The sequence below is a fragment of the Harpia harpyja genome, chromosome 10, assembly GCF_026419915.1.
Source record: "Harpia harpyja isolate bHarHar1 chromosome 10, bHarHar1 primary haplotype, whole genome shotgun sequence".
Classification (NCBI taxonomy): Eukaryota; Metazoa; Chordata; class Aves; order Accipitriformes; family Accipitridae; genus Harpia; species Harpia harpyja.
Window position 1 is genome coordinate 29,378,963 of NC_068949.1, and position 21,409 is coordinate 29,400,371.

At 36.5% G+C, this 21,409-nt stretch overlaps 1 long non-coding RNA gene across 1 annotated transcript; it reads left to right on the top strand.

The window, feature by feature from the left end:
* Positions 1-4,470: 4,470 nt before the first annotated feature.
* Positions 4,471-21,409, top strand: LOC128146724 (uncharacterized). The gene is made up of 3 exons (XR_008236828.1): positions 4,471-4,975; positions 10,984-11,088; positions 21,223-21,409. It is a non-coding gene; the product is annotated as an uncharacterized LOC128146724 (long non-coding RNA).

Sequence of the window (21,409 nt, forward strand, 5' to 3'; positions counted from 1 at the left end):
TGGAACCAGATCTGTGGGTTTTTTCTTCTGTCATGGGTAGACAGATTTTTTTTTAGTGCAAGTTTAACAGGAGTAGAAATATTTCAAAGTGTCTGCAGTTTGTTTTTGTTAATATTAATCCCTAAAATACTTGCACTCCATACAATGAAACAAAATAACTTTGAGGTCCCCTGTGCTAATACCTGTTTTGATAGAGGTGCGATTTGGAGAAAAAAATGCATGTAATTCAGTGTGGGACTTAATGTATTCATGTAATTTCATAGACTATAAATTAACAAATTACAATGCTCTGCCCACAGCTTCAGTGACTAAGACACTGTGGAGAAAACGTTAACCGTTCTTTTTCCTAAAAAATGTCATGTGGCTAACTATGATTGAATAGCACAAACTATAATTTGAAACGTATGAAAACTCTCTAGTACATACACCAATTCATACAGTAAGTTCTTCCCAACACCATTTAGGATTTCCCAGTGTTATCTGATTTGTAAGAAGTCCAGCCATGTATAGCAATTTTAGTTTTGCAGAAGTGGAGCATTTGCCATGTTGTGTCCTGCAGACATGGACTATACAGGGTTCATAGGCAGAAAAGTGTACCGTTCAGAAATGTGAAGATGAAGAATGTTTTTTATGTACTGTTCGTGCTCATTTTAAGGTGAGTTTATTCAGACTGGAATGCATTTAAGTTCATGATTACATTTTAGAATGACTAAAAAGAAAGATCTTTCCTCTTTAAAGCCCCCCATAAAGGAATAACTACAAGGGTAGTTTACAAGGGTAAAGGGTGACATGATATGGATCATAAACATCACCGTATGTGTGACTACTGAACATCTTTAAAGACATACAGAAAAATCCACATTAAACATCAAGACACCCTAGATTTCCCCAGTTGCTGTATTGGTAATGAGATGTCTGGAGTTTTAATCCATCCTAAGAACTAATGAACAGGTAAAGTCTTTTCCTTCTATTTCCAATACAACAGTAATAGAAAATTCTTTCTTTAAGCTCACCTTGCTGCCTAACACCTGCAGGTTTTTTCACCATCTTTCTGTAGCACTGTAACGATGTGTGCTGTATCACAAACACTGAGTTGTTCTTTCTCTTAAGGCCAGTCTAAGTTGTACTTTTGTCTCATAGCAGGCCCATACATTTCAGTGTGATCACTACTTTGCAGCAAGGTAAGAAATGCAGGAGCACTATCTGACCTACAGTAACACAGAAACTGTAAAAAGATTCCATCACCGCAGGAATATCTTAGTACTCCACAGTGTTGTGAAGATAACTATGAAAAACATATTTTGTGGTGTACAGTCTGATTCTGAATGATGTTACTCTTTCAGCTACTCCTGAGTTCAGTGGGTACTGTCCCATGTGTGTTTTGTTAAAGTAGTACTTAACTTCTAAATAATGAAGATAACAGTGACCAGAGGTGTTTCTGTTCCAGGAAGCTGGTATTTTCTACTTTAGGACTGATTTTTTTTTTTCCAAAGTAAATTAACTGTTAAAAACGTCTTTTATTCCTATATGAAAAATGTATAATTATTCAGAAAAGCATGAACGACTCTACAGCTTCTATGTTGCAGGAGCACCTCTCTGTATTTTTTTTTATTATTATTCACACAAATATAAGTCTAATAGTATTTCAGATGTATATACTTCTAGAAGATAATTGATTGAAAAGATTAATAGTTGTTTATTGGCTTGCTGTTTCTTAAGAAACATAATATCATACATTTACATTGCAGGAGCTAATAAATGATGGCAAATTCCTCAAGGCATTATCAAACTGTGTGAATTTGTGTATCTGATCAAATATTTATTAGCTGCAGTCTCCTACTACACTGATTTTTCTTTTCATTTATTGCTCTAGGCCTTACTTCACAACACTAAGGTGATACTCGTGGGCATATACCCCCAAAAGAAAGGCAATCATTATGAAATACCCAACTTCAAAACCACAGGCTGCCTGAATTTTAATTTTTGTTGGTTTTTTTTTCCTTTAAGTAAACTGCCACACTATTTAATTATCTTTTCTAGCTCATTTACTTGACCTATATTAAAATTAAACAGAAACAAAATTTTATTATCTAGGCTGATAATAGATATTCATTTCTATTGAATGATGTCCTAAGCTTTTTTATAGTTGTTTTTAAGCTCTATATTTCTACAGAAAGTGATTTGTTCTGATTCTTCATTCAGTGTTTACTGTCTTGGTGGAGGTCTGTTCTATATTATTTTCCTTTTCTATAAACACGTTACACGTGCAACAGATTCATTGCACTGAACTAGTCTGAAACTTTGGAACCGGTAAATGTACCAATAAGGCTTGTGGGAGACTGATAGTTGAAAAAAATGAAATGTCAGTGAAAAAGAAGAAAATATGTACAAATTTCCCAACCGCTCTCAGTTTCAACGCTGAGCCACCATTAAGTCTTCTGGGTGCAATGCCTTGTTTCAGTGCAGTTAACTCAGAGGAGCCATTCTGTGTGGCTGACCCAGCAGGAACACAGTGTCCACTGTATTACAGAAGCACTAAGGAATGGCACATCTTGGATTTTCTCCCATGACCAATCCTTCAGCACCTTTGAGTAAAGTAGAACTTCCTGGTAGTGAAAGAGATAGCCTAACGATAACCCTTTCTTCTACAATATTCATTTCAGAGTTTTGTTTACCCTGCCATATTGGATAGGTTCACAGGATAGAGAATTATCTTCTGGGCTGTGATCAAATATGCTTTGCAACAAGACTTTGCTTCTCTGAGCACTGCACAGCAGGTTGTCAGGATCCCTTTTATAATTTGAACATCTGTGTGTCTATTTTAAAATAGATCAAAAGAAAATATATGTGTTTTGCTCAGGAAAATATCACATCCTTGGGTTTTCTGCATTTCTGTAGGGCCATAAGAAGCTTTGGAGGAACCTGTTTTCAATAGTTTCACCATAGGAAATGATATGTATATAGAGAAAACCAGAGGTACTATCTTCTCATTCCATTCTCTTTAATGTCCCTCATAGATTCTCCATTTACCTCAGAGGATGTAGGCCAAAATAGGCCATGGAGACATTGTTTAAATAATACTCTTTATAATATCCCATGTTCGCTAAAATGGAGACATCTTCAGAACTAAGCTAAATTGACATACTGCTGCAGAATGCAAACAAGTGCACACAGGCAAAATAGTTCTGAATTACAGCTTGCAAGAATGCACATTTCATAAAGAACAATAGGGAGAAAGTCTCAGGAGAGTGGAAAGTCTCACACTTATGAGATCTATGTATTTATTTAGATTCATACAAACAGATGAAGAGGTGCCTATGCTGAGCCCTAGGCATCCTTGACTATTATGAAAAAGCATAAGCAACATAAAGAATGAAGCATCCTGCAGCAATCTCTGCCATCCACAGCACTGTGTATTAGACCTTACAGCAACAGGAAATGAACAGAAATCATGCCTCCCTCATTCCCTTTCTCCCCAAGCACCCTTCCAAAGAGGAACTTAGGTGCAGGATCACATGATGCATATAATATTGCTGTTTGGTTATTTCATTACTGAGATTTTCTTTGCACAGGATAGATAGATAGGTATCTCCTGTGTGCATATATATAGTCTTGTATGAAATGTGAGAAATAATGGTTTCCGTTTCATTTGTTCTGTGGTAGAGAACAAGAAATGCCCAATAAGTAATCACCGGCTAATACCTTGGTATAGATTCATACCCAATGTTTGACCTGATATGCTGTCTTTTAATATTTTTTCTTTGTATAATCAATCAAACGTGCATATGGACAATTGATATAGCTAGGAGAAATTTAACAACAGTCCCAAGATTCCTAAATGATACATCAGAGATAAAGAGCTCTAGTCTACACTATTAAACCAGTTTGGAGAAATCTAAATTTTAAAATTGAAATTGTTAATAAAACAATAGTCATACCTCTTATCAGTTAGCGGCAGTCCAAATTTTACACAGAGCAGAATATTCTGTTATTCTGTCCTGGAGAGTGCTTCTGTATGCTGATCCTTTTCCCTTGTTTGCTCTTTTCTTCCACATTCTGAGAAGAGGCATGAGGGAACCATGTGATGTTTAATGTGGCTGCATGAGGTTGAGTCAGAGAGATGTGTCTTTTTGTCTATTTGATTCTAAAGGCAGTGAGGTTTGGGTTTTGATGTGCACTTGGACAAAAGTAACTACTGCACACATGCTGTGAAGGTGTCTGTTAAGATGAAGATTACTCCTTTTTTATCTAAATACTTACCTGTGTTTGAAAACTACATAGAATAAGATTCAGTTTTTGAAAATTATCATCACCTGTTTAATTAAAGCAGCCAAGTAGAAAGATCTGTAACAAAAATACTAGAACTTAAGCATTTAGTATGAATTAAAATGTCTGAGTTTGAAAGCATCACAAGAAAGAATACGGAGTAAAGGTTAAAAAAAAAAAAAAAAGGCCTGTGTCAATAAAGAAGGAGCTGACTGATAGCATTAAAACCAGTAGACACTGAGGAATTTGATTTTTTGCAGCAAGACTAGAAGGGTTATGTTTCAATAGGGTCACAGCATGGATGAATTGTCTGCAGGTAACCTTCACTCTGAGAACAGAAAGATGGCAATATAGTTAGAGCCCATTGCATAAGCAGTTCCCCCTTGTTATCCCAACAGGAGGACAGACTGTACCCATACAGATACCCAAAATGAGGAAACAGTAACAGTGGACCATAACCTGACCTCAAAATGATAGAGGTTGAAGTAAGCAAGATTCTGAGGCAAAAGACTGTGCTATAATTGTTCGACTTGTAAAAGGGTTAAAAAGCCAGTCCAAAAACCAGTTCATTGTCAGCAATCAAGAGGAACCTAGGAGATGTAGCAAGGTCTTGATACCAATCATCACTTGTCCTCCATGCTCGTACAAGGGATCTTGACCAGACCACAGAGATCTTCGCCAGACCAGAGATACACACATCCTGGTGCCTGTGAGCATGAAAATACAAGAATGTGAGTGAGTGAAATCCAAGAGAATGAGTGTGAATGACTAGAACCAGTTTTATTTAAAATAAATATCACTTTCCCCTTCCATAAGGTTTTATGCTCAGTTTTGTTACATTAAATTCCTACAAAAACAGGCACTTATTTTTTCCAGAGACTTGTTTATATTTTATGAAGCATGCTATGCTTTTGTGTCCACAAAGGAAACTAAGCCAAATTTGATTCCAGTGTCCTTATCTTCTTTCTTTCTCTAGAGATGCCAATGTGCTTTGCTTTTCATACAGAGACGGAGAGATGATAACTAAATTACTTTCTCCACCTGTTTACATATGATACCTTGTCTCTAGGTAGATTACTTAAGGCTTTACGGGAAGATTTTCAAAGGTAGAAATGGCAATTAGATAACTAACCCAACTGAGAAAACTACAAGAACTTTATTATAGAAATTGATAAACACTTGCTTTTCCATAAGGAAAATGCAAATAAATTTATTTTGTTTTTATTTTCTAATATGAGCCCATGTTTCTAATGAATGCAATGCTGTAACTGCTGTAAAAATGTTTTCACACTGAAAGCTTACCTTCATCTATACAAATATAATTATAAAAGAAGCCTAAACAAGATGAGTGGAAAAGTAGAATTTGTGATTGTAAATGCTTTGGGTAAAGTGGGGAAATGCAAAGCGGCAAGAGCACTCTTATCTCAGCATTGTCTACCATATTCATTTACAAGCATGATGATAGCATTTGTCACTATTTTGAGACTTAACTTTCATCTTACGTACGCTGTTAACCTTTCTGAATGAAAACACCAATGACTATGTTATATGAATGGTAAAAGTAATGCAACTTAATATTTTATATAGAGCTGGGTTTGGATTATTTATTAATGTTATATTTAATCTGAACTAATTTTTTTAATCCCATTTGCACTTTCATTGGGGAGCATTTTGGGGAGCAAAACAGTGACCAATTCCACTCAGTTGCTGGAGCTGGGTCTTTAGCCTGCGAAGGGAGAAAAAAGATGCTGGAGGGAGAGAATAGAGTTCACTTATGTTTTCTTCCCTGATCACTTTTAACTGAATCAAAGAAGATTAAATAGGAAGTTGAGATGCTGGAGGAAGCCTCTGGCCACTCACTGTTCTAAAACAGGCTACAGGTAATTTGGATGTTACAGGACTATTTGCTTTCCACCCATCTCCCATTGGTTTAACAGAATCTCCTGAATGATCAGTTTTCTGATCATTCCTGGAAGCATTCCTAGAAGAAACCAGCTCCAAGAAAAGAACAGGATTGATTCTGTACCTTTTGCATTGTTCTGGCAGCAGCAAAGAAAAGGAGAGCTGAACTAACAGGTCATATCCTTGGTTGACCAAAATTTTGCTAAGAGGTGTTGGAGATCATAGAATCATAGAATGGTTTGCGTTGGAAGGGATCTTAAAGATCATTTAGTTCCAATCCCCCTGCCATGGGGGGCTTGAATATAACTATTCTGGCAATCCCCAGCTGGTGGTGAGATTAGGGAATAAATTTTCAAGCAGCTTTGTGCTAGAGGCTGGTCTAGTCAAAGATCAGGAGAATAGCATGACTTAGATGATTTGGGGTCTTTTCCTACGTGGAGTTTAGGCAGACCTAGGATCCTTGCCCCAACTCCTTCACGGGCATTCACAGCAGGTCTGTGGACTTTTGATAATGAAGCTGGGCTAACAAAGCACTGTCAAAGTAGCTGGGATAATTCAGTAACTTTTGCTTTCTGTAAGAAAACTGAACTTTATAAGAAGAATTGGCTAGAATTCTTAGAGCAAGAGGCACAGAGAGTTTTGAAGACTGAGTTGTCAGGATATTACAGATCCTATAATATATATATAATAATATAGCAGAAATCACAGTTGTTAAGAGAATGTGCAGAAAGCTCAAGTGTGAGGTAATATATTAGCCAGCTTTTGTTCCCATTGCTTTCTCCTCTAAAATATGATGCCCTGTTGTGGTTTGGGTTTTGTTGTGGTGGTTTTGGTTTTTTTAGGGTTTTTTTTGGTTTTGTTTTTTTGGGGGGGGTTGGGGGGGGGGGGGGGTAGGGGGGTGGGGCAGGGTGTCCCTGAGGTGTTCTTATGGTTTCTATTAAATTGTGTTTTATTTTAATTCTGTAAAGCAGCATTCCACGTTGGGGTTTATGGTGGTCAGCTGAAAACTGCTTTCTTGGCAATGTATAAATGATTGAGTAATTTTGGATGAGCCACACAACACAAAGCAAGGCTGTGTAAATATATCTGTGCTTGTTCTGAACCAGTAATCATAGGTGGTAGAAGTCCCTTAAATATCATTTATATTCCAGGAAGAAGGCAGCATTATTACTGTCCTCAGCCAAGCTAAGTGCACTGAGTGAATGAAGCAGCTCACAGTCATGATTATGCTGTTTTTAAAACACAGGCTACTATGTGTATACTTAAGTATATGCTAAATGCAGTAACATAGTTCACCGAGCCTGAGTCTCTATTGTCAGGCATAGTCTAAAATCACAGATGCCCTGTGGAATATTAAAACTTGTCTTTTGATCATGCATTACACTGACTTGGCACAGAAGTAAATTATTCTTAAATCTTGCAGGACAATATAGATTTGGTCCAAGTTTATTCATTCATGGTGAATTTGCTTTGATAAAATCACTCCTGTATATCTCTATTTGTAAAATTAGGGATACTGTGCCCTCAACTACCATCAGAGTTCAGGCACTATCAACAAATTTTTCTCTTTGCTTGGAATAACTCTAGAAAGCTAAAAGCTCATATTACACTGTGAACGAAAATGTGAATTTCTGTAATTAGGAACACAAGCATAGTAACCTTAAATGAAGGTCATATCCTTACAAGAAGATTTATAATGAGGGTGACAAGTACACATGCTGCTGAAACATAACCCTCTGAACTGTACTGCGTAGAAATTGTAGTAATGATTCATTGGTTTTGTGGGGTTTTTTAATTAATTCAGTGATGGGTGAAATCTCTTATGTCTTGCTTTTATTGTGTCTTTGTGACATTTGCCACATAATTATCATTTTTTAATGTTTCATAGGATCTCCCAACTGCCTTCTGTTCTCAGTAAAATTATTTTCACTGTTGGTCTATAGCATTATGATTGATTCTTTAAAACAATTAGATCATAGTATTGTAGCACAGACTCCTAATGCCCCAAACTCAAAGCTGTAATAGATCAGCATTTCCCAGGTTTCCAAGGGAAAGTCTTGTAAATTAAGGATTTATAACTGGAGTTGTATTGCAATCTCAAATTGCTCACTTGATCAGATGTTTAAAAACAGTAGTCTTCTGAACATCAATGATTTTTTATTATTCTCAGGCAAGAACCTTTGCTTATGTAAGTTTGAAGAATATTGATCAAATTATATTTCTGGTTAATTTTTAGTTCTAAAAGTTCTTGAAAGTGGAAAGTACTTTGAATCCTCCCAACGCTCTCTAAAATGCTCAGTGTGCTAGCCATTGATACATCATTCTTGTGTTATTTCTATTGGTATCTTTTGAAATTAAATCTATTCCAGCTACAAAGGGTAACTTCTTTTGCCTGTATTGAACTTTAATTAACACATCAGATATATTTTCTTTTGAAACTGTTCCCGTAAGTTAGGTAAGATCAAGTCTGAAAAATCTTTAAAAGGTTTCTCAATGATTGTTCTAGTTGTATAGGTTTCTATGCTATTACACAAAACAGTATGGGTTTATATAGCTTATTTTGCCTTCATTTTAGTCTGCATTTAAATGTTGTTTACTTGAGGACATTGATCATACTACCACAAATGGAAAAAACAATGTCCTTGGTGAAATGTATGAGCTGTGCTAATTAATATATAGTTTTCATAGTGCTTCACAAAGGAGCAATTATTGAAATAGTTCAGTGCATCAGATAAAAAAAAATTGTTTAGTACAACAGGTTGAAATGTTTGTGTTATGAATCCATGAAAGAGTTAAGACAACAACCCTGAAATTCATTGTTAAAATTAATTCAATAGAAGAGTAAAAATATGGTCCTCTCAGTGGAACTAACAGCATGACGAGAAAGGGTGAAAATTATATCAGGTCACAACTTGCAAGTGCACTGACCTAGCAGCTTTGAAAGGATCTTCTCAAAATTAAATAATTTCAACTGTTTCAGTTTACTGTGATATAGCAAACAATGTCTAAAATCACCACTTCCCTTAAAGAGAAGCTCTGCAGTGGATAATATTTTACACTTTATGAATTCAATTTATTACTGAAAATTCTTACATTTATGTGTATAAGAATACTGATTTGAGTTCTCTAACGCTACTTGAGTTACATATTTTCAAATGAACTAAATTGTAATACTGGCATAGTTAGTTTTAGTGAGACAGAGACAGAATATGTTTGCTCACAGCAGTATCTGTTAATTGCATATCTTTGATATCAGTTTGGAATCAGATAGTTCTAAGATTGAAGGAATATCATCTGTCAGGTCCAAAATCCATGGCACACTTACACAAAATGTAACTGGTGTCTGCATGTTTTGGTTTTTTGGGTTGGATCCTAAAGGGAGGATTTTTCTATTGCAGTCCAGGACCGCAGAAGCAGCAGCAAATGGAGAGAGCTATCCAGAAGTACTGGGGGAGAATGTTCTCTGACATTTCCAGCCTCAGTCAACTCCGACCACTCTTTAGCTCGTATTGGTCAATTGTAGACCCACCTGCAAAAGGAAGATCGCAGCCATTGTAGACACAGGTTATCTGTGACATTTCAGAGCCTACATGTCATGGAAGATCAGTGTAACCGTATGACTGTAGCCAGCAGGGCACTGTGGTAACATGCAGCTTCCAGTAAAAAAGCGAGCTGTTAAGGGCTACTTCAGATGTCTTTACATAATTTTTCACTGTGTGTTATAGATATCTCAAGGTCTTTTTTTAAACAGGAGTTTAGGGCATTGCTTGATGAACAGAAACGGTACAAGTGTTGCAGTTTTAAAACTTCTCACTCCCTTTGGTGGGAATTATTGGTGGCTCAGCTAAGATTCAGCAATGAAGTCTGTGTTTTCCATATCCTTTCAATGGAAATCTGAACAGGTTTGCTTAAAGTTTAAGTGAACCCATTTCACTTTGCAGTGAAACCAATGAGGAGTGGTCACACTGTTATTTCCTGCATCTTACCTGAGAAAGGGTAATAGCTTCCTTAGTTTCTTTAACTGAGCCACTTGTGATTTTCTTATCATACAATTAATTGCCAATGTCACTTAAATATTTTTGAAAATGTGAATGTAAACTTATCACAGATATAACTCTACTAATAACATTTTTGTCCTTTCCTAACAATGATTTTGGCCAAGTCTGTCTTGTGAATTTAATTTGACTCTCATTTAAATCACTGGTTCAGAACAATTTAATTTTTTTTCAGCACTTTCTTTCATAGTTCACTGTGATATTCTAATTGCTGTGGTACTGTCCTAAATTTGCAACAGGTGAGTCCTTTCAGATCCTTCTTTGCTGTTTACAGCTTCACTGATACTAAATCTTTGGGGAAGGAATTTTCCAGTTTAGGTTTTTGAAAATGTTTCAGAGAAATTAGAATGTCTGAAGAGAGTAGTGTGAGGAGTAGATATCTAATATAAAGGCATATTAAGTGGCAAAAAGATTAATAAAACTGGCAGACTTTATTCAGCAGAAAGATGTCTTTTACATTGTTGTGAAGGGTTATGGATGTCTTCTATAACAGCTAGGAGTCAGGCCTGGCTGTAAGGTATTATGCATGTGCAAGATTCTTGGAGAAAACCAATCGAGAATAGAAACCTCATTAAAATGACAGCGGGTTTTTTTAATCAGTCCCCTTCACAGCTGTCTTATTCAAAGGGTACAGGAATGATAGCTGACCTTCTGGATATAAAAATGACATTTAAAAATATGAATAAAGTACAAATTAATCCAGTTATAAAAGGAAAATACATTATATCATTTCTTTGTCTTTGGTATTACTGTTTTGCAGTGATAACCTGTCTCTGTTGAAATCTGTGGGAATTTACAATTGATTTTAACTCAGCAAAATGTACCATCTCCTGACATTGGAAGAAGACTGACTGAAGAGCTTAAGGTGTCTATTGTATGGTTTTATTTTTGGAAACTATGCAAATAGAGTTCCTGATGTATTCTAATCCAAAACTAACATATACTGGGCCTGATTTTTGTGATTGCTTTAAGTAGCTTTCCCACACTCTGGTGGCTGGGATGTACACTTGGGAAGTGGGAGCCGTAGACTTGAATTTGCACAGGCTAAGGAGAATAAAACCACGGTGTTGATGCTTTTGAACAGATCAGCCTAATTGGTGAGTTGTTTTGAAAAAGGCAGGTATCACCAGCCAGCTAAGTTCCAGAAAAAGCGAGTCCTGACTAATTAAGTGCCTGTCTTCAGAAAATTATTCCAGTCTGTAGAGCCCACATGCATAGAGGTCCTTAATATGCCATGCTGTCAGTGGTACATTTGGTGAGGTTTTAGGCTCATTGCTATGCTCACAGTGGTTTATTGGCTGGAATTGGGTATCCCCCCTGTGCACAGAAGGGTTTTTGTCAGCCAGCCTACTGAGTCTCTTGTCTGTCTGTATTTACTACTGAGGGAACCTGGGTATACCTAAATTTTACTCCCTGGATCATCCTCTTGGAATCAGCCACCTAAGTTTTTGCTGCTGCCTAATGTGGAAATACTTTGTCCCTTTCTTTTTATCCTAAGTTTAAGGAAGCTGTTTGGTCACCGTTTATTACTACATTTGTTGTTCCCCCCAAAATGGCCTTTCAGGTACTAGTATTCTTGCAAGTGCTAGGAATAAGTCAGATCAACTGTGATAATACAGCTGATATGGTAGTAACAGTTGTCCAAGGCCTAGTCTAAGAATGGGAGAATAAGCTGGATTCAGTCTTTTGATTGTTGTCCCTGCCGCATTAACCATGTTAGTGCTGTCACAGGTTAATTTATAACAGAGACTAGGCCTGGTTGGAAAATTTCTGATGGAACATTTCCATCAGGCAGTATTGGTTTGTCAGGGGAAAATGGAAATGTACTAATTGTGATGAATCTTTTGAATGAAACCAGACAAGTTTCTGACAAAATCCTGTTTAGTTTCTCAACAGCTCACCTGACCTCACCGGCTGCTTAGTAGCCTGTGGGCAGTTGCAGAGCCAGGGACTGTGGGTTATCTAGGTTCCCAGATGGCTGACTAGTCTGTTTTTCCAATCGCAAAAGCACAAACCCCCACTTTTTAAAGTCCCCAGCAGCTTTAATGGAGAGTACTTTTTTGAGCCATTTTATCAATGGTCTAGGACAAGAGATTCCAAGGTATAATCTAAAGGCCGTGGTGAGTAGTAAGTGGCCATGGAATTGTGCAACAGAATTCTCACCTAAAATCTTTTGAAATTAATACAATCCAGCTTCTGGAATATGAAATCTCCTTACCTAAGAAGAAAAATGTGGGGTATTTCTAATTTTTTTCCAAATTCTTTAAGGTAGAGAAAAGGCTGTTGTGGGTTTTTTTCCCCTCTTATGGGTAGATTTTCATTTTTGACAGAGCAATGTGCTAACTCGGTTATCTTAATGGAACTTTGTAACTACCTCCTTCATGCTGTCCTTGATAATTACAATCATCACCATCAGTTTTGTGAGCTTGTAAATGTGCAAGGATTTGTGCTGTATCTCCTCCCACCAATTGTGTCTAACAGTATCTTTAAGAAGGCATTGGAGAAAGGGTGTTGTAGCAATCTTACTATGCAGAAATCTGTACTTTGTTAGAATATACTTTAATTAAATTGCAAAGAGCATTAACTTTTCCTCTTTTGCTTGCTTCTGTGGCATAGACTTTTACTAAGCTTATACTTAGTAAAAAAACTGAGACAGGCAAGAACTGCTCTTGCTTTACAGCTGCAATATCTGTAAGAGGAAAGGGAAATTCCTGCTCTTTTTAAGCAATGTGTGCTAATGACAAATGCATCACTTATCGATATCGAAGGTTTCATTTCAGTAGTTAAATCAGCTGATAAACTATGGAAATATTTTTTTTAAATCCGAATATAATTATAAGAAAGGTATACAAGCTGCTATGTTGAGAAAATATTCTGCGTTACTTTGTTCTTTCATGAAGCAACAGCAGAAAAGGGGGGTGGGGGAATCTAAACCCACAAATCATTAAGTCATAGTTCCATCAGCTTCTATTTATAACAAGTTTTGATGCGGTCAAAGCCAGTGTAGGCAATGGAAATTACCCCAGTGTGGAAACAGTGAGCTTGATTTTTTCATTTCCTCATTTTTCATCAAAACCATTGTACCAGTGCAGAATGTAAGTATAACGTTATTGTATTGATTTGAGTTTCGCTACTGCCCAATCAGCCACAAGTCACAGCAGTGTGTTGTAATGACAGCAAGTCAGAGCATCATGTATCCATTGTTTCTAATACTGTCTCTTCTAAACGAAGGCCTATTTATGCCTATAGCAGCAGATTCACTCATTTTTGCCAGCTAAACTGTATTGTTAAACTAGCATTTTTCAAACTCCTTACTGACAAAAAATCTGGAACATCATTTAAGACTAGATCAAGTTTCAGATAAATATTTTCTCATCTTTTTTGCTGATTTAGGGATACAAACTCCAGTCGTTCTTTTTCCAGTAAAGTGCAAGAGTTAATTAAGAGGAGCATACATGTGTGAAGTACTAAGTACAGCTTGCTAAATGTCTTGATAAGTTTATTTCACTGTGAGGCATTTGCTAATCAAATGCAGATAATTTATTCTACATCTATCTTTAGATTAAAAAAAAAAAATTAGAACAAAGAGAAAGGGGGTATGAAGTAGTTTACACCCAAAGCATGAGTTCCCATAAAATTGGCGTAATAGTTTTGGATTCCTAATACCTTCCTACTCCATTTATTGCAATGAAACAATTGACCATATTTACATAAAATTTTCAGTATCTTGGCTTGACACGTGTTTCGAACTAACAAAGCCTTGCTCCATACACATTATTTTTCTATATAGCCCCCATTTTGCATAATTGCATAGTAATTAAAGCCTTATAAACAAACTTCAGCAGCTGTATTCATTGCAGTAGAGATGACAGAGTTGTGTTGCTGCGTTTGGCTTTTTAGCCTAAAGCCATTTAAAAATAGTTAATGTAATTTCATTTTGCTCCCTGGTTATTAAAACCATGATAAATTTCCCCATTAAAGATCCCTGACATTCTTATATGACAGTAGATGAAGCTGAGTGACATAAGCCTCTGCCCTCTTGTGGCAGATCAGGTTGGTGAAGTAAGCTAACTATTAGAGAATATTTTCTCTAAGTTCAGCAGTGTTTCTATAAAATGATAAAAAGTTTTAAGAGTTCAGTTCTTCAGGCACTGAAATCTTTGCCTACTCTCATAGCTTCCTAATGGAGCAAGGCCCATGGGGAGAAAATGACTGGCCTTTCTGATTCAGCTCTGCCATTCAAACTCTGCTTTGAACACAGGTATTTTCAAATTTAAAAAAAAGGAGTCCCTGTGCCATGGTGATGGGTAAAGTTCTGCTTGCAAAAGAGTGCTCAGACATTCTGCAACTTCTCTACTGACTCTAACCAAGCAGGTTAGTCATTGTAAATATGCTGGCATACCTTGTTTACAGCAGACAAATCAAATACAGGAATAAGCTGTAACAGTTCAGTCCCATCTTCTAGAGATACCAGAGAGAGTTAACTGAAGGGATATTTAATCAAGGTATACTTCAATACAAATGTTAAACAAAGAAAACTAGTGCATGAATATACACATATTACAAGGAGCCTAGAGTGTAATTTGGACATTTGGGCAAGAAACTTTTTCCTTCTTTGTTGCCGTAGCAGCAAAGTATTTTTCAATAACATTTTTCAAGGCACTTGCTGATTCAGCAAACTCCATTTCTTATTTTGAGCTTCTCACATAGTTTGTGGGTGGTTCACCATGAAAAGAAAAGGTATAATAATAGAAAGAGGGGAGGGGCACAGTTGTGAACAGAAGTAGAGGGTCATGAGAAATTTCTGGAGACAAGCTAAGAAGCTCTAGGTATATCAAAAGCCACAGCAGTTTACAATAAATGAGTGGTAATGGTTAAAATGTAGAAGTACAGGAAAACGTAGCTAAGAGAGACTGGATGTCAGGTTTTGCTTGTCTGTGCAGAGCTGCTCTTCTAATTCACTCTTGGAACCAGATCAGAAGAATCTTTTTAGCTCCAGTATAGTAAAAGGCTGAGAGACTTTCTCAGGGAAGAGAGATGGATAGGAAGTCATCTGTAAAAAAAACCCCAACCAACCCCCCCCCCCCAAAAAAAAAAAACCCAAACCACTCCAGGTTCAGCAAGTAGAAAAATAAGCTCAGGCTAAGTATAATGCTGTAGTACTGTATGTGCTCTCTTGGAACTTTGTGATATAAATTAACAGTAGATTTGAACTACAGCAATTAGTTCTGTTTCAATCTTGTGTTCAATATTTAAATACTGCAAATGTATCCATCATAAATAAAACCACATGGTATTCAGATATCAGATTGCCAAAGAAAACTGGCTGTAAACAAGGTAGCACAAAAAACCCCCCAAACCTGAAAACTACAAGAATAAAAAGTAAAAATAGGAAAGTAAAAAATACCAGTTCTTAAAGTTTGTAAGGCCAGATTAACAATGTGATAACATCTGTCTGTCTGTAATGCAGTATCTGCTGAATGTCCTAGCCAGTCAATACCAGGCAATATTCGAGGAATCAATCAACAGAATGCTATTGATTTGGGGATGTATCAGGAAAAACAACAACAAAAGGCGAAAGAGAGGACAATGGAGCTTTTGCCATGTGTTTGGCAGAATCTCAGCTTTAGTATTTCTGCAGTTGTCTGTAATGGATGGTACCCTTAATGTCTTCCTATCCAACCTTGCTACTCTGCCTTACAGAGTTTAAGATATCTTGACACCAAAATTATCATCTCCCAAACGAATAATAACAGAAAGGGAAAAAAAAAAAAGGGTGTGTGCACAAAGACTGACAATATGCAGAGTGCTAGCTGACAGAAGAAAACAAGGGGTGTGAGTGGGTGTTGGTACTGGGAAGGCCCTGCCGAGGCATGAGAGAGCGGGTAAGAAAGCTGCAGAGGGGTGAGTGGGAGAACAGTTGAAAGCCAGGAATTACTGGTGTCTGCAGTGAACTTGGCCTTATAAAAACTATTAGGGTTATTGCTGCCTTATGCATTTAATTGAAAATCAAAAAAAAAAAGAAACATTGTGGATTAGCATACATGTAGTTGTGAGCATATTTATTATTAAATCCCACTTCTTCATGTCCTTTGTGTACTGCTACCATGAGCAGACAGCCTACCATTTCTGAAACATCTGTTTTGAAAGACTTGTGAATATTTGCTTACAGTAGCATGTATTTAACATTTAAGCACTTTCAGCAACTCTTTGAAACAATTAGCTCATAATGAGCAGCTTCCATGCTAGCAAACTATACTAAAATGCTTATTAAAAACTTTAAAATGTTAAGACTCTGACTTTAACAAGAAAAAGGCCACACAATCATCAGCTCACTCTCGGGAGTCTTTTTGAGGTGTTGTTTCTACAAAGCAGAAAATAATTGCTGCAAGGAAGTTCTATTTCACTGTAAGTTTTTGTGCCAAGATGATGTCTGAATGCACATCAAAGCCTGCTGAGGTTGAGTGCTTTGTGACAGATACCTGAAACTTCATATGAACAGAGCTTTGACATGATACATCATAAAAGTTACTTGGGATTTTCTTGGACTTCTTCATGAACCTTTATCTCACTTCCTTCATCATTATCAGGCCTAAGGTGCCACCTTGCCAACGTAGCTGTAAAAACTAGAGTTTGACAAGATACTCAAGCCAGGAAAAAAGGGAAGACAGGGAAAGTATCTCCTGACACGAGCAGTTCCAGAGAAGGGGACTGACAATGAGGTCTTGCTACAGGGGTAGACCATCATAAAGAGGAACCTGGCTCATAAGCAGGGCTCTTCCTTGTGGTTCTTGACCACAGAATAGTGTGGCCAATATTTGAGAACTCTGACTTCTTGAAGCTGTCCTTGAAGAATCAGCAAGGTTTCTTTGTAGAGATCCCTCCCAGAGATCCCAGGAGTCTTAAAAAAACCTCCCAGATTAAAGTACAGCCTTGGATCTTGAATGCTTTAGTTAGCTGAATCACGAAGATAGAAATGGAAATAAATAAATTTAAAATCTCTCCTTCTTTCACCTAAACTTTAGGACTGTTTATTTTTGCCTTGAGATGTAAACTCTTCTCATCTAAATGAACCTAATCGGTAGTTTGCAACTTCTGGTCACTTTGCAAAATGGAAAAATACCTAAAAGGGACTTACCACAGTTCATTTCAACTATTCTATTAGAGGTATTGTTTCACATCAAATATGCATAAGAGGGAGTTACTGTAAGGTTATTACAAATTTAGAAAGCAACAATGCTATGAAAAATATGTGGAGTACATGTGCATAACTGTTTAAGCCTATATTTTAATTTTTTTTTTTTTAATCCATACCTCCACATGCTTAAAGCTGAATGTAAATTTTCAGGACCTCAGAGCCTGGGAGGTCCATTTCTGTTGTGCTGGAGGCTGTGCAATTGCACAGTATGAGAAGTTGCATGCCATGACGAGCTGATACTTTAGGGAGACAAGAGTGATGAAGAAAATCTTATTTAGGGATTATAGATTAAGTGAGGGCCAGGTAGAATAAATGTCCTTTGTAAGGCCACATGGCTTTCTAGCCAAAATAAGAAATAAGCCTTGTTCACATGCTCTGTCTTCTATAAATGTTGAGTCACTTCAGTTGTTTACTCAATAAAAATCACTCAAAGCCTTAACAACAGGTAAGAGGTGTCAGTATTCTTCAGCAGAATGTACAGCTCAGTACTTGTACCCAATGTTTCCTGGCATAGTCAAGTGGAGCTTTATCATCCTCTGAAATGAGAATAGGATTTCAGCCATTTAGTTCACCACAGGTGTTATTAATGTGTTAATCTTTGAAAAGAAATGAAAGGTTTTCCAGTGTAGAACTTCACTGATTGTTCAGAGTTTGAGATACAACCTTGTTAGCTATGTACCTGCCTTAGTACCTTGGATCCAAATGTCTCTACACCCACACAGTAACTCTACCCAGAATCAGATCTTGTTTTCTTGTGGATTCAAGCATGCTATACAATACAGCTGCTAGTAGGATGTCGAAGCTCAAGACCATTAATCTATTATTGATAGGCCACTTGGTCCAGAAGTAGCCATGGTGCTCCCACTAACAAGAAGAAATTTTTGTCATGACTTCAGTGGCCTTGTGCATGTAGCTTAGATGGTTCACTCCAGCATCCTGTATCTTGGTTCCCTTTGTCATATGTATATGAATTGCAGTCCCATAGATCGTATTCTGTGCTATTGAAAGATACTGCACTTACGAGGAAGCAATGAAAACTTAGAGACATTCATTTATAAGAAAGACCTAGGGTGCAGATATTTGGAAGTACCTCCCTTTTTCTTTCATGCTCAAACACATTTGAAACACAGTTATAAAATATGTATTGAGAATCACAGTGATAAAATGTTCCTTCACGTTCTCTAAATAGACAAAAGAGTTCTTGCAAATTATGCAGGTTTTAAAGACGTAAACCAAATAACTAATACATCTTCAGTATACCTTGTTTTCTGTGATTATCTACATAATTACCATAATTGCCCATTGTATTCAATTCATTTTAGTAATATTCTAATTGCTATTACGTTCCTGAAAATGTCATATTTCTAGTCATTGTCAACAGTCAACAGATGGCATATGTGCTTGGCATCATAAATTATGTATCATATCAAAGAAAAGTATCACTTTATCCTTGGCTAATTTGGGGGAGGGAGCAGAATCTACTTTTTTTAAAATTCTATTTTAAGTATCTAAGTATTGCTTTACATCATGGCTTTGCATACATCATGAAATTAACATCTGTGAATAAATTGAGCAAAATGACCCAAATTAGAACTGGACCAAAATGCCATGTGAATATATTTACTTTCAACTTTGATGCCTGCTTCCACAGCAGATAGAAAAATAAGGTATATAATAATAATTTTTAAAAACATAATAAGAAAAATAAGCCTTGGTCATATTCACCAAAAATTCTGAGATTAGTTCTTCTTCCACTGTTAAGTATATTTATATGAGCTTTTAAAGGCAAACATGATTTCTGCCTGCCCATTCTCTGAAGCAACATGAGCCAGTTCTCACTAAATATGAGCCATCCAGCAGCTATGTAGCTTCAGTAGCACAACACTAAGTATAGCTACAACACCCTATATCACAGCAATCCATGGCTTCTGTTTTGAAGATGATTTCCTCTAATCAGCTAAAAATGTAGGCAGGCTGAAGTTGCATCCGGTGGTAAAATATGGTGTAGATATAACCTCTGTCAACATCATCTGATTTAGTGTGTCATTCAGTAGGCCTGGACTCAGTCTTTTAGTTAGTTCTAATCAGAAGATTTCTACTTCCCTTGTGGGAGGATTTTCATACAGAGTCCTCCGGATACATAGGACAATGCTGCATTCCAAAACTCTCAAGCATCCAGAGAAAAAAACCCCTAAAATTAAAACTTACTTCTTGTATGTATGGTTTTTAAGTATGTTTAATAAAGTTAAAACATCTATATTAACAAATAGTTAACAAATGCTATACATGCAAAGCTACCATTGCCATTAGTGGCAGATCTGATGAATAAATGATACAGCACAGAACACTTGTAGATTTTTGTTGGCTTGCTTTGAAATTATTTTAGAACCGTTACTGTTTAAAAGAATGCTATAACATAAACCTTCACTACAGTTCCTGAGGGTGCACCACCATTCTGCTCCCCAAACCAGCTTTGATCCCCAGTGACAATCTTGGATCCCCAATGACAACTGCACATACATTTTGGAATCTCCAGAATGCTTTCTATGGAGGATTGATCTGAGTAAGAGTGTGGGAATTGTTTCTTGGAAGCGAACTCAAAAACGTTAAAAAGAACATTTTATTTAAAACCAGCAAAATTGAGCTAGGGAATGACTGAAGACAATTTTCAGGAGGTTTGGGGTTTTTTGTGCTTGTTAGATCTTGCTCGTATAATGGCACCAGAAGACCCAGATTACGTAAAGAGAGTTCACGAGGTTTGCTGTACCAAACAAAATTTTGACAAGGTGCCTCTGGTTTTGATGTCTCAAATACTAGATACTTAATATTAGAATATTATATTTAGTATATGCTTATACTTAGTGTAAGAATATTTTTAGGGCATGAGTACCTACAGTTACCACATCAACATCAGCTGGATTTTGAAAGCACTCTGAATCATCGGGCCTCAGTTTTGCATAGGTTGGACATGTCAAAATTGAGGGCATATTTTTAAATCTTTCTTATTATCTCTACTTGTAGAGTTAACAAGCAATTAAGTCCATCTACAAAAATTTCTGAGGTAAACAGATCCATTATTTTCTGTGTTAACCTGCATGGTAGCCTTTGCCTATGAAGCATTATGTCTTAATAGCAGAGGGTTTATTTTGCTTATATGCCTTTTGGTTTGTTTTTAGAACATTATGTGGTACCTAAAACCACAGGAATACAATTATTCTTTGGTTTTTTGAGAGGGAGGTCTAATTAAGCAGGTCTCCACTGTTACAGGCACAGCTGTGAAAGAATTGACTGTGACATGAGTTATGTATCCCAAACTGAAGGCAAGGTAGCTCAATAGAAGATTAGGTTTATTGTTTGAGAGCAGAATCCACAACAAAAGAGATAATTAACATCAAAATACAGATACCGTTATTTTCTTGGTTTAGGTGATTTCTTTTTTTGACAAGTATGGTAAGTCATTCTTTTAATGTCAACCTGTTATTTTAAAGACTAAAATCTTTACTGAGTAAGCTTCTTTGATGAGTTAGACCCCAAGAGAAGTGGATTTTATTTAGTTAAAATATCCCATAGTGCTCTGATGTGTTAAAATGACCCAATTAATATATATACATTTATAAAGGAAAAAATCTAAGTGAAATATCAAAAACTATTGCCAAGAGACCAAATATCAAAAAATAAATGAAGTCAAGGGCCACTCTTTTTTGTTTTAATTACTGTCATTTCCACAATTCCCCACCTATAAAAAGCTGTGTATTTCCTTGTTCACCTCTTTTCTGATATTTTGTAGTTAGGCTGTTTCAGGCAAGGACAGTTTGCCTCAAACCAAGAGATATCGATCTTGATTTTGTGATGCAAATCTTGAACAATTCAGTCAAATGTTTTCAACTTCCTCTGTCATGGGTCAATGGCAAAGTCTCAATTGACTTCTACAAATGTAGGCACAGATGTGAGAGGTCCGTTTCATGATGCATGTGTAAACAGCTGAAAA